Below are 12,726 nucleotides of genomic sequence, written 5' to 3'. Positions count from 1 at the left end.
ATTCTATACAGATATGTAAGAAAAGATTCAAATTCTATACTATTATACTCATATATATACACACATATACATCTCATAGTGTGTATATATATATATATATATATATATATATATATATATATATATACATACATATACACACACACACACACACACACACACACACACACACACATATATATATATATATATATATATATAAATCATACATATAATATCAGTATTATATATATGGTACATACATATATATAACACAAAACAAATGCATTATCAATTAGTGAAACTTTGTCATCTCATAAGTAGTGCTTTGAAAATTCTTGATATTTATATTTCATCACTCATATTCATATCTGGAATCATCCAACTCACTTACTTCAAACTAATTTGAATATAAAATAATTTAAATATATTTGATTAGGTGAAACTCTTCTTTCAAACACTGCATGTATTTTGATAAGGTAATCAGCATCTTTAATCTCTTTAATCTGACTTGTGTAATGCTCCATAAAATTCAGATTTCCTCACTGTTACAAGCACATCACAAGTGGAAAGTTCTACTTTGGGCCTGTGATGGAGAGACATGAAAATTACTGCCCCCCTAATTTTTTAAAATTTTTTGTTTATTTTTATTTATTTATTTGACAGCAACAGAGAGAGGGGGGGGGGAATGGGTGTGCCAGGGCCTCCAGCCACTGCAAATTAACTCCATACACATGTACCCCCTTGTGCATCTGGCTAATGTGGGTCCTGGGGAATCGAGCCTCGAACCGGGGTCCTTAGGCTTCACAGGCAAGTGCTTAACCACTAAGCAATCTCTCCAGCCCTAAATTTTTGTATAGAATAATCTTCAGGCTATGTGGTTTAAGCTGTTCTTAAATAAAAGAGTTAATGCTGATGTTTCTGTCCTATCCCTAAGATAGCTTACTAGATATATTAAAATACCTTAAAATCTGAAATTAATTTAAAACACGGAAGTTTCTGATCCAAAGCACTTCAAATCAGGGATGCACAAGTTGTATTAGTAATTACATATCAAATCCATTTGTAATGTAACCACATGAATATTGTAATGTATCAGAAAATAACCCCAATGAAAGTATACTACACAATTCACAAGACAAAACTGAACTTTCAGAGATGTGTCATCAGATATTTTTGTGGCCCCCTGAGAAATTTCATGTCAACAGGCTCTGAGAAAATTGTATTTCATATACCTTGTGTTTTCTCATGTACAACATGTAATAAGTTAGGGGACAAGAATGTTAGAAGTGAAAACATCCTAGACGGATTAAACTCATTCCTGAAGCATTCCCTATAGAGTGGGGTGAAGCTGAGAATGGAAAGGAATCATTTTGTAATAAGCAAAAGGCTTCAGTATCAAAATGCAAAGGATAATGTCAAAAATATTTGTGTCAAAACTTTCATTGAATACTACAGTGCTAATGTGTAAAGTGGGACAATTAGTAGGATCTTTATATTAGTAAAGTTATAAATGAATGAGTTGTCACATTGGTTTTGAATTTACCTATCTGTAAGATGTCCTAGCATTGTACTCCATTTTCTTTTTATTTTTTTTTCATTTGTTATTTATTTATTTATCTGAGAGCAACAGAAAGACAGAGAGAGAAAGGGGCACATAGATAGAGAATCGGCACACCAAGGCCTCCAGGCACTGTAAATGAACTCCAGATGCATGTGATACCTTGTGCATCTGGCTTACCTGGGTCGTGGGGAATCGGCCTCGAACTGAGGTCCTTAGGCTTCACAGGCCAGTGCTAAACTGCTCAGCCATCTCTTCAGCCCCAGTTATTTTTTTAATTTTCATATCTACAATTCTCCTATGCTGATGAGTTGATTAAATAGTTTACTTTACATGGGCCTTTCTAAACACAGATTACTTTTTATGGAGGATTTTAAATGTCTGTCATTTCTTCATTCTAATGACAGATATTTCTATTTTTCTGCAATTGAAATAGTAAACATACATTGACTTGGAAGAGTACTAATATACTATTTAACATTACTTCTAGAGGCTATAAGAGCTAGTAGTGGCTCAGCTCCCACACTTCATCAAAATACTTATTAGTTTAAAGGAGTGCTTTTGAAAAATCATTTCCTAACTTTTATAAACTATATATGGACCTACTTTGTAGCATAAACTGATAACAAAAGTAACCAAATGCTCTCATCAAGTTCATCAAAGCCTCATGATAAAAATCCCTGAATAAATTAAAAATAGCTCACTTTCTCTGTCACACATATATTTACTCACTTAATTAAGTGGTGGCACATACATTTAATCCCAGTACTTTGGGGCAAAGTTAGGAGGATTACTATGAATTGGAGGCCAGCATAGGACTGAAGATTTTGTTCCAAGTCAGCCTGGGCCAGAGTGATACCCTACTGTGGTGGCTTGATTCACATGTCCACTATGAACTTTGGTGTTCTGAATGTTAGGTTCCCAGCTGTTAAATATATGGGAATTAATGCCTCCTAGAGGTGGTGTATTATTGGTGGTGGGCTTATAGGTATTATAGCCAGTTTTTCTTTGCCAGTGTTTGGCACACTCCCTTGACGATGCTGTCTGCTGATGTTGGTCAGGAGGTAATGTCTACCCTCTGTTCATGTCATCGTTTTCCCCTGACATCATGGAGCTTCCCCTACATTCTTTAAGCCAAAATAAACCTTTTTTTTTTTTTTTTCCCCACAGCTGCTCTTGGTCTGGTGTTTTCTGCCAGCAATAAATCTGACTGCAACAGTAATTTTGGTACCAGAAGTTTGGGATTGCTGCTAGACACCCAACTGTGTGGCTTTGACCTTTTGGAGCTGATTTTCAAGAGGAATATGGAAGGATTTGAAACCATGGCATAATAGATGCCATGCAGTGGTATAAGTTCAGCTTTATGGACCCTTCTGGTCAGAGTTTAAAGAACTGAATGAAGTAAGAATTATGGACTGTGAAGTTTGGTTTATGAGGGTGATAAAGAGCTTTTCCTGGACTGGGCTAGAAGCAGTTTGTGTGAGAGGCAAGCTAATATGCCCATGTTCTGAGAACTTGTGCAGGGCTTCATTGCATGGAAATGAACTGATGTGAGCAGAGTGATATGACATAGAAACAAAGTCTTTGGACTGAAACTTCTGCACATTCAGCTGCAATTAAGAGATTACAACCATTGAGATTGGGCCATCTGACTTACATTGGGACAATAAGAAAAATGCAGTCTTTTGTAGGGGCCTGAATGCTGAAGTAGTGTCCTGTTCTTCAAAGTCTGCTTTATTCCCTCCTGGATTAACAAATTGGCACCCCACATGGTATTATAGAGTATAAGAAATGCAGGAAAGAGAGTGTCATTGTATTTGTAACATGATCTGGTTTTGGAAATAGCAGTGGGCATTGTGTATTAGGTTTGCTGTATTGCTTGCATGCAGACCCGATGGAGCCATGAGAATGAACTGTGGCTTGCAGTGGAGATCAGTGGAGATGCTGGGACCACAAGACAGCTGCTAAGGAGAGCTGAAAGCCCTGATGACATTTTCTAGGACTGTGAGTAGACTATCTGGAGGAGTGGAATTGGAAATCCAGAGACCTGTTGCTGGTTAGAATGATTAGACTTGGAAATATGTCACTGACCAGAATTGTTGGACATGGAGCTACAAAGTTTGATGTTTGTCCTGTTTAAATCTTGTACTGGCTGAATATTTCTTTGCTATGCCCAATGCCATCTTTTGCAGTATGAATGTTTATTCTGTGCCATTATGATTTTTTTTTTTTTTTTTTTTGCGGGGCGGGGAGGGTGTTATTGCTCAGTTAAAAGACCTTTAGATTATGGGAATGTTTGAACAACTTTATGGTTGATAAAAATATGGGGACTTTTCATGTTGGATTGAATGCATTGCATTTGACAACATGGATGGTTATCAGTTTATGGGGGCCATAGACAGAATGTGGTGGTTTGATTCATGTGTCCCCCATAAACTTAGGTGTTCTGAATGCTAGGTTCCCAGCTGATGGAGATTTGGGAATTAATGCCTCCTGGAGACAGTGTATTGTTGGGGCGGGCTTATGGGTATTACAGCCAGTTTCCCCTTGCCAGTGTTTGGCACACTCTCCTGCTGTTGTTGACCATCTGATGTTGGCCAGGAGGTGATATTAACTGTCTGCTATGTTGTTGTTTTCCCCTGCCTCATGGAACTTCCCCTTGAGTCTATAAACCAAAATAAACTTTTTATTTTATTTTTATTTTTCCACAAGCTGCTTTTGGTTGGAGTTTTCTGCCAGCAATACAAACTTGACTGCAATACCTACCTCAAAACAAACAGAAAATAATAATAAAAGAAACATGTCTTAACATAATAAAGACTACATCCAAAAATACATAACATTATAGCAAATGAGAAAAACAAAAACATTAGTTCTATGAGAGTAATTAGACAATACTTTCCACTCTGTACTCTTGTAATGTATAGTGTTATAATACTATAAAGAAAAAGGGAGAAAAGTAGGGATGGACAGATAGCTTAATAGTTAAGGTGCTTCCCTATGAAGACTTAAGATACAGATTCCATTCTCCAGGTCCCACGTAAGCCTGATGCACAAGGTGGTGAATGTGTCTGGAGTTTGTTTGAAGTAGCTGGAGACCCTGGAATACCCATTCTCTCTCTCTCTCTCTCTCTCTCTCTCTCTCTCTCTTTCTTTCTCTCTTTGTCTTAATAAACAACTATAAATAAAAACCTTTTTCAAATTAAAAAAAAAAGGAGATACCAACAAGTAAGGAAGAAATGAAGATCATCCTTGTTTTCAAAAGATATTCATGTGGGGTTGGCATCCAAGAGGGATTAAATCTCTATAAAGATGCAGAAGACATCCAAAACCATGAACCTCAACTTCAGCTCTTTTTCAAGTTATCAAAGAATTGAAAATGTGACTTGGAGAAGGATAAATTATGAACTATGACATATATTCTAAGGAGAGTTATGACCCAGAGGGAAGACAAGCAGCAAAGTCCATGACAAAAGATCCTATTTATATAGACTCAAAGATATTGCTAGGAGAGTTAGGGAAACCAACGAGTCAGGGGACCCAGAACCATACAAAAAGAGCCAAGAGTTAAAGGATTTTCACATGTTTCAGACCCATTTATATGATACAAACAACCAATCTGAATGAATGTCATCATCAGACTAAGGTGTGTAAAAGAGGGATCTGATTTATTGCTGGGCTCAAGAAGCTGACTTAGAAAGGTCCAACCCATAGCTGTATTCTAAGCCTACAAAAAAAAAAAAAAAAAGAAAAGAAAAGAAGAGGCAAATCCTGTTGCTGAGACATTTTTATTGCAGCCATCTTGGATGATCTCAGGCCATATGTGGGTTATAGTCCTGTCAGAGCAGGCAAAGATGGCTCCATGTTTCTGTGGGCCATTCCTAGCCAACTACTTAGGGAAAAAAATGTTTATATTGATCGTAATCCATATCAATATTATATAAAATATAAGAACCCTTAAATACCCCACCATAAACTTTTTAGACATTATAAATATTTTCATCAAAGTAATGATACAAGATTGATATATAAAAATTAATAACTTTTCTATTTATGGTTTCTTCAATCATTGCTGTGAATAAATATCTACATGAAGCTCTCTCCCTACTTTATGTATACAAAATATCTGCTGCCAAATTATACTACAGATCCAAAGTAAGAAATTTAACATAGACATGGCACAAAACTCACTGACAGCACAATAGAATAGTCAACCCAGAAACAAATCCATACACATACAGCCACCTGATTTTAACAAAGATATCAAACATATGTTTATATGTTGAAAATGACAACCTCTTTAGAAAAAGTTGCTGAAATCTTGGATAGCCACATGCAAAAGAAAGAATCTAGAATCAATCTCTCACCCTATAAAATTACTAAGTCAAATGAACAGAAGATGTTATTGTTTTAGCTAAAATTAGAAATAAAATAATGAAGACAGCTGGGTATGGTGGTGTATGCCTTTAATCCAAGCCCACTAGAGAGGTAGAGGTAGAAGGATTGTTATGAGTTCAAGGCCATCCTGGGACTACATAGTGAATTTCAGGTCATCCTGGGTTAAAGTGAGACCCTTGGGGGGAAAAAAAAAAAAGAAAGAAAGGAAGGAAGGAAGGACAAAAGGAAGAAAGAAAGAAAGAAAGAAAGAAAGAAAGAAAGAAAGAAAGAAAGAAAGAAAGAATAGATAATACATATTAAGGAATACAGGTAGGCCACAACTCCCAAAATAAGACGTCAAAAATCCTAAACTAACATGAATTGGCAAATGGGATTGCATTAAATTAACAAGAATCTGGACAAGGATTGAGATACCAGACTGAAGACAAATGCTACAAAATAAGAGAAAGTCATTGGCAGCTACTCATCAGATTGGGCATTAATATTTGGAGTATATGAGGAACTCAAACTATTAAATAAAAAACATTCAATGAAAAACTGGTAAGTTTCCAAAAAAAGAAAGAGAGGTGGCACATTAATATATGAAAGTTCATCAATTAAGTTCAGGAAAATGGAACTCAAACAAATGCTGAAACTCCATTTTACTATCAGAAGAATGGCTATCATGAAGAAATCAAACATCCAGTGCTGGAGAGAATATAGCCGACAATAGACTGTTTATAATATCAACTGGTGTAGTCATTGTAGAAATCAGTATGAAAGTTATTAAATTTGTGCTACTTTATAATCTAGCTGTTTCACCTCTTGGTATATATCCATAGGAATCTAAGTCCACATACCAGAGAGATATCTGAAAGTCCATTTTTATTGCAGTATTTTTTTTTACAATAGCCAAGATATGGAATCAGCAAAAGTCTCCATAAGCAGATAAAGATAATGTGGACAGTGTACACTGTGGAATAGTACTCAACAAATGAAAATAATGATATTATATCATTTACAATCATTTAGGTGACTGGAGATCATCATGTTACCCCAAATAAAAATGACACTTAAAAGCATGGTGGGTAGTTTGAGTAGATATTTGGGATCAAGAGCTATAAGAAGAACAAGACAGGGTGGACAAATGAGGAATTTAAATAATATTTATGCATAACAATATCATTTTGCACAATGGATATATGTTACTTTGAAATTTATAAAGATTATAAGCTTTGTTCTACTCATAAATAAAAATGCAGACATATATATTAATAAGTACTAAGAAGCTTTGTTGTTATGTGTTTGAATCTGTTTAGAGAAGATAGGAGAGTCCTTAGGGAGGGACAAAGGTGCCCTGGCCAGTGGGGAATCGAACAAAGAAGTGAGGTGAAAATCAACCTGAATGAAAGTAGGCAAACAGACACAAGAAGGAGACCATGCTAGATGTTTGTCATGGCCTCGAGAGTTTATTCTTACATGTAGGTTTATATAGGGTTGTAGGGAGAAGGGGACGTGGTCAGGGCAAGGAGTTGTAGGGGGAAGGGGACATGGCCAGGGCAAGGACTTGTCAGGAAACCTAGAGGGGATGTAATTAGGTGTTCATCTAATCTTGCCCAACTGGCTTAACATCCTGACTGCACCAGGTTTCACATCCTGACCGTAAACTGGCTCTTTGCAAAAGATAAGATTCTGTAAGTAGTCTGCTGACCAGTTCCAGAAGTACCTAGCAGAAAGGTGGATGGACCAGCTTTCTGAGTAATGAGTCAGTTTATGAGCAGGCCCAGGCAAAATGGAAAGGCTTTTGCTCTATGGCTCCAGACATCTCCTCCCTTCTTTTATACAAAAGAGGGGGTGGCCCGCTATACAGCGGTGGGCTGCAATGCCTTTGTTTCTTCATCAGCTACCAGCAGGATGAGGGAGTATTCAGCCAAGCGTACTATCCCCTGGTAATTGAATATTAGGTGAGGAAGCAGAAACTTAACTTGCTATATGGCAGTCTTTGTTTCTGGTAGTTGAGTATTAGGTGAAGAAGTAGAAACTTAACTGGCTATACGGTGGTTTCTGTTAACATGGCCGAGGTTTGATTCATAGCTCCCAACATCTCCTCGGGGGAGGCCCGCTTTGCAGCGGTGGGCATTAACCAACTGGGGGAGTAGGGACCCGACTCCTCCCGTGGGATGTCTTTTTCCTACAATCTTTGGCCCTTGGTACCTTTGGGGGAGGGGAGGCAGGGCCAGAGTGAGGCATGGCCTTAGTGATAACAGTTATGGTACCAACCTCCATGCAATCCAGGTATACCTCTCAGGGAATCCAGAAGCAGTCAGATAAGGACCTTCCCCTGCAGTGCTTTGTCTTACACCCACGTTGGTGCCCATATCACACTCACTTCATTGTGAGCTGACATGTATAGGTCTGGATCCTCATGCAGCTCTCGTAGGAGGGGTAGCTATTTGGCCAAGACAGGTAGATTGCAGCGATAGCAAAGGTGTAAAGGACAGCAGTATAGTAAATAAGTACAGAATGTAAGATCAAGGGAGAGTGACAGCTGCAGGTGGTAGGTCTTCAGTGGCAACACCTCTATCTGCCAGCTCCAGTCTGTGACAATGGACCTGTAAAGGCTGCACCTTAATGGCTTTAATCTGTTGACATATAAAAGACAAGATTTTAATTATAATAACGGGTCTGATTGTGAGTGAGAGGATTAAGATAAGTAGAGGTCCTTCCAGATTTTTCCTGTTAGGGAAAAAAGGGAAATTCTCTCAGGGAAGTGTTTCTTTCCTGGATATGTGAGATGTCACTGGAGGATCATCAGCTTGTTTTACAAGTCTCTCTGGTCAGACAAACATACTGATCCTTGGCCCCAAATGAGTACTGGGTCTGGGCCATTCCATTTTAAAGTTGAAGGATCTTTCCACATGGCTTTGGAAAAGGTATTTTTTTGTATTTGTGTGCTAAAAGCAATTAGCTGCTGACTTTCCTTGAGCATCAAGGGTTAAAAAGTTTAGGACAAACAGTGCATGATGAAGGATATTTCTTGGAGAGCCTTTATGGGATATAAATCCCCTGTTTTTAACTTTTGGAGGGTAGATGGACCCAGAAGAGGGGCCTGTCCTGCCAGAACACCCCAGTGGGTGTAAAGTCAGTGGCACAAATGACCAGGAGAAGAGGCTTTTTTTAAGAGATAAAAGTGACTCTTTGGCTCAGAATTGTAGCCTCCACTATCTTTAGGGCCTCTAAAATTTACCACAGGTAAACTAAATGTAAAATACTGACGAGGAGTGTAAGAGAATTGTAAAAAAAAAGCAATCCTTTAGGTCAATAATGATTTTATAATGTCCTGCAGGAATTGCTACTGGAGTGGGGAGGCCTGGTTGTAGGGCCCCCGTAGGTCCCATGGCCTTATTAATTTCTCTAAGGTCCTGGAGCAATACAAAGATAGGAGTATTCCAAGGAGAGGTGGTAGGTCCAATATGGCCTGCAGCAAGTTGTTCCTGTACTAACATCGTGGCTGTAGCTAATTTCAGAAGTTAAGGGCCATTTATACATTTAAGGTTTTTTTGTTTTGTTTTTTATCTTTGGTTACAGATTTCTCTCTGAGTGTTTAAGACCATGCAGATAGCCAAAAGTTAATTAGGGATTAATTTTAGAGGTCATTAATGGCTCTCCAAAGAGAGTTTAGGGACACAGGAGTAGCCCCATAGTTTACTGGTGTCTTGCCTGTTAGGATGAGTCTGGGCCGTGCTGGCCATGTAATTTTCCCTTCTTTGGGAAGTCAGGAGGGCCGATTGTTCCTCAATTGTGACTCTCCTGTTTTAGAAAGTATACCAATTTTGTTTGGGTCTCCATATCCTCCCTGCTCAAGAAGACAGGTGACATACCAGGGGGGCAGTGTAGAAGTGTCCCATCATCTCCAGTGGCCTCATGACATGGGAGTACAGGCCAAAATATTGACACTTTTTATGCTAATGATTCCAGTTGGCTTTGGCTTATACATAGGTGATTAACACAATCAGAAACGAAGTTACATCAGCCTGGATGTGTGTACATATAGAGCACATTTGATTACTGAAATAGACTTAGTTAAAGAATGGCACAATGGCTTCTAAAATCATTTTGTCCTATCTTTAAAAATTTTTGTTGTACTGTGGCAGCATAAGCCATATATCTGAGGCATAGGAAGTAGGCACATCTCACATTTTAAATATCTAACATTTATAAATATAGGCAGAACCTGTTACCAGTCTTGAAAACAGTACCAATTGATTTATAAACTTAACTAATTTAACCTAGAAATTATCAGAAAAGAACAAGTAAGACAGTATAAGGTCTTAGCACCTGTGTGAAAACATCTTTGATTAGTTCAGATACCTGTGTGGGTACAAATTACCCAGAAAACATTGGAAACAGAACCATGGAGCTTTAATTTATATATATATATATAGATGAGAACCATTATTTGAGCATGAGGCTGTACCCTAAAGTAGGGAATATGTCTTAAGAGTTAATTTTGTTATAAGCACTGAACTTAAGATGCAAAAATTGAGACAGTTACTTTACATACAATAGAATAGAATTTGTTTTTTCCTGAGCCAAAATAGCTAGCTAAATATTAATATAACCCTTGATAAATTTTTTTTGAAAGAAAAAATATTATTTGACAACCAATGATTTTGGCTTAAGCTTGATAGCTATTGATTTTTATGTACCACAGAAATTTTTGTAAACATAAAACAATATTATGTTTTACCCATGACTTAAATTTGATAAAATTTAAGTAAGCTATCCCAACAAATCCCAGGAAGATGAAAGTTATTATTACTGAAATTAAATCACTTAAACCTAAGTGATTAAACTTAGTTATGACCATTTAATAAAATTAGCATAAATAAGACAGAAGCTATCTGTAAAGTCACAATGTCTTTAGGTATGAGTACTTCACCTTTGGAAATTAACCATTTCTATGTGAGCCTTTATCTTTAGAATAGTTAAAACCTTGATGAAAAGAGGAACCTAATTTACTTCACTGAGAGAGTCTTAAAGCCAGTTTTATAACCCTTAAATCATAACAAATTAGCATCAGTGTCCTGTTAATGAGTGAGGCCTTATCTTAAGACTCAGTTTATCTATTTAACATTTTGTCCAGTGAAAGACTTTATCTAACAGATGTGACTTTAGGTGTTCATAAGAGATGAACTGAATAGAACCACAGTTATATGCTGTATTCCTTTTTCCTTGTCAAGAGACAATGGGCCATTTTTGTCTCTAGTCAGAGTCTGGGGGACACATGGCTTAAACTTGCATGGGGCTTGAGATAAAGGGGGTTCCACCTGTTTTTTTTTTTTTTTTGAGTCCAGCTTTCCATGAATTTAAGTAGCATATGTTGGAAAGCAAGAGCAAAATGAAATTACAGAGCAGAGAGATAAGCATCCTGACATTTCTTTTCTATTGTGAAGTTGTTTGTTTTTACATAGCAAATTTACCCATTTACAAAACACAAGGTGATAGACTCTTGTCTATGTTTAAACTGGTTAAACCTCCAATTACATCTGTACTTATTTATGACTTTGTGACCCACCTAACATAGGCATCACCTGTGTCTAATGTAAGGTGAATTTAGATTAAGACTATGTCCCTATATAAAACTTTTAGAGTATCCTTAAGAGTCTGTAAACAGTTGAAGAATCTCTAACTTTAGGCATGGCTTTTAGGTTTAGCCTGAAAATTCTTTCTTACATACGCACATCTGTAACCACATTAACATTCTCAGTACCACTCAAAAAGCATTTTTAACAAGCATTCTATGTCCCAATATTGAAAAATCCTTTTCCAGTTCCTTCAGACAATTCATCTCACCCCATCATTAATTATCTTTTCTCTCTCTCTCTTTTTTTTTTTTATTTATTCCCCCGAAGGGGTGCACCGTTCCTGGAAGTACTGCAATACCAGGTCGATGCGTGGAGTGGATGGAGCAAGCTCCTATTCCAACTCCAAGCTCCAAAAATCCATTTAATATATTGTCCTCGGATAGCGGACATATCAGATATTAAACTGATAAGAATAGATACTACATGTGATCTTAGCCAAAAGGCCAAGAAGCAATTGTCTTTCTTATAAGGCTATTAAAAAATTACACCAAATTAATCCTATTACTCACTAACAAGTGAGTAGTCTAACAAAATTTTATGTCATTAATATCAATAAGACACTAAATTAAGGCAAATATTGTTGTTATCTTGAGGCAGGCTGGCCTAGAAGTCAGGTCAGTTACCTCCTCCTTTTAAGTAACAGGACATTACAAGCTTTTTAAAAAAATATCTGACAAATTATAAGTTACCTCTTTAGAGGAAATTTTGTTGTTTTTAATGATCCTCTATGTAAGGTGAACTTGACCTAGAACAAATATCTGGTAAATTCACTCCTGAAAAGACATTTAACTTTTCCTTTTTAATTTCTATGCTTAGGTCTTTGATTTCCTTGAAATGGTTCTCTAGAAGAGAAAGGAATGTCACCTGCGTCCATCTCATCTCTTTAGTTACAAACAGTCACAAACATGACACGACTAGCAAGCACAATGAGCACACATAAACACATATACACACACATATAAAAAGAACAAGTCCTCCTGATAAAATCAAAAAGAACTTGAAGCAATCTCAATTCCTTGTGTTTTTAAAATATCTTTTACTATGGCAATTAGCTCCTTTTTACTCTTTGTTAATTTTTTTTTCTTTAACCTGTGTTCCTTATGCCTTGAGGGAAGTTTTAAGCCTTTCAACAATTTATGCTTACTTAGTGTCTGTCCCATG

At 36.9% G+C, this 12,726-nt stretch overlaps 1 non-coding gene across 1 annotated transcript; it reads right to left on the bottom strand.

The window, feature by feature from the left end:
- Nucleotides 1–11,829: 11,829 nt before the first annotated feature.
- On the bottom strand, nt 11,830–12,020 carry LOC123453966. The gene has a single exon (XR_006633127.1). It is a non-coding gene; the product is annotated as a U2 spliceosomal RNA (small nuclear RNA).
- Between the last annotated feature and the right edge of the window lie 706 nt (nt 12,021–12,726).

Source organism: Jaculus jaculus, chromosome 12 (genome assembly GCF_020740685.1).
Source record: "Jaculus jaculus isolate mJacJac1 chromosome 12, mJacJac1.mat.Y.cur, whole genome shotgun sequence".
In the NCBI taxonomy this organism is placed as follows: domain Eukaryota; kingdom Metazoa; phylum Chordata; class Mammalia; order Rodentia; family Dipodidae; genus Jaculus; species Jaculus jaculus.
This window is presented reverse-complemented; position numbering and strand designations above follow the sequence as displayed.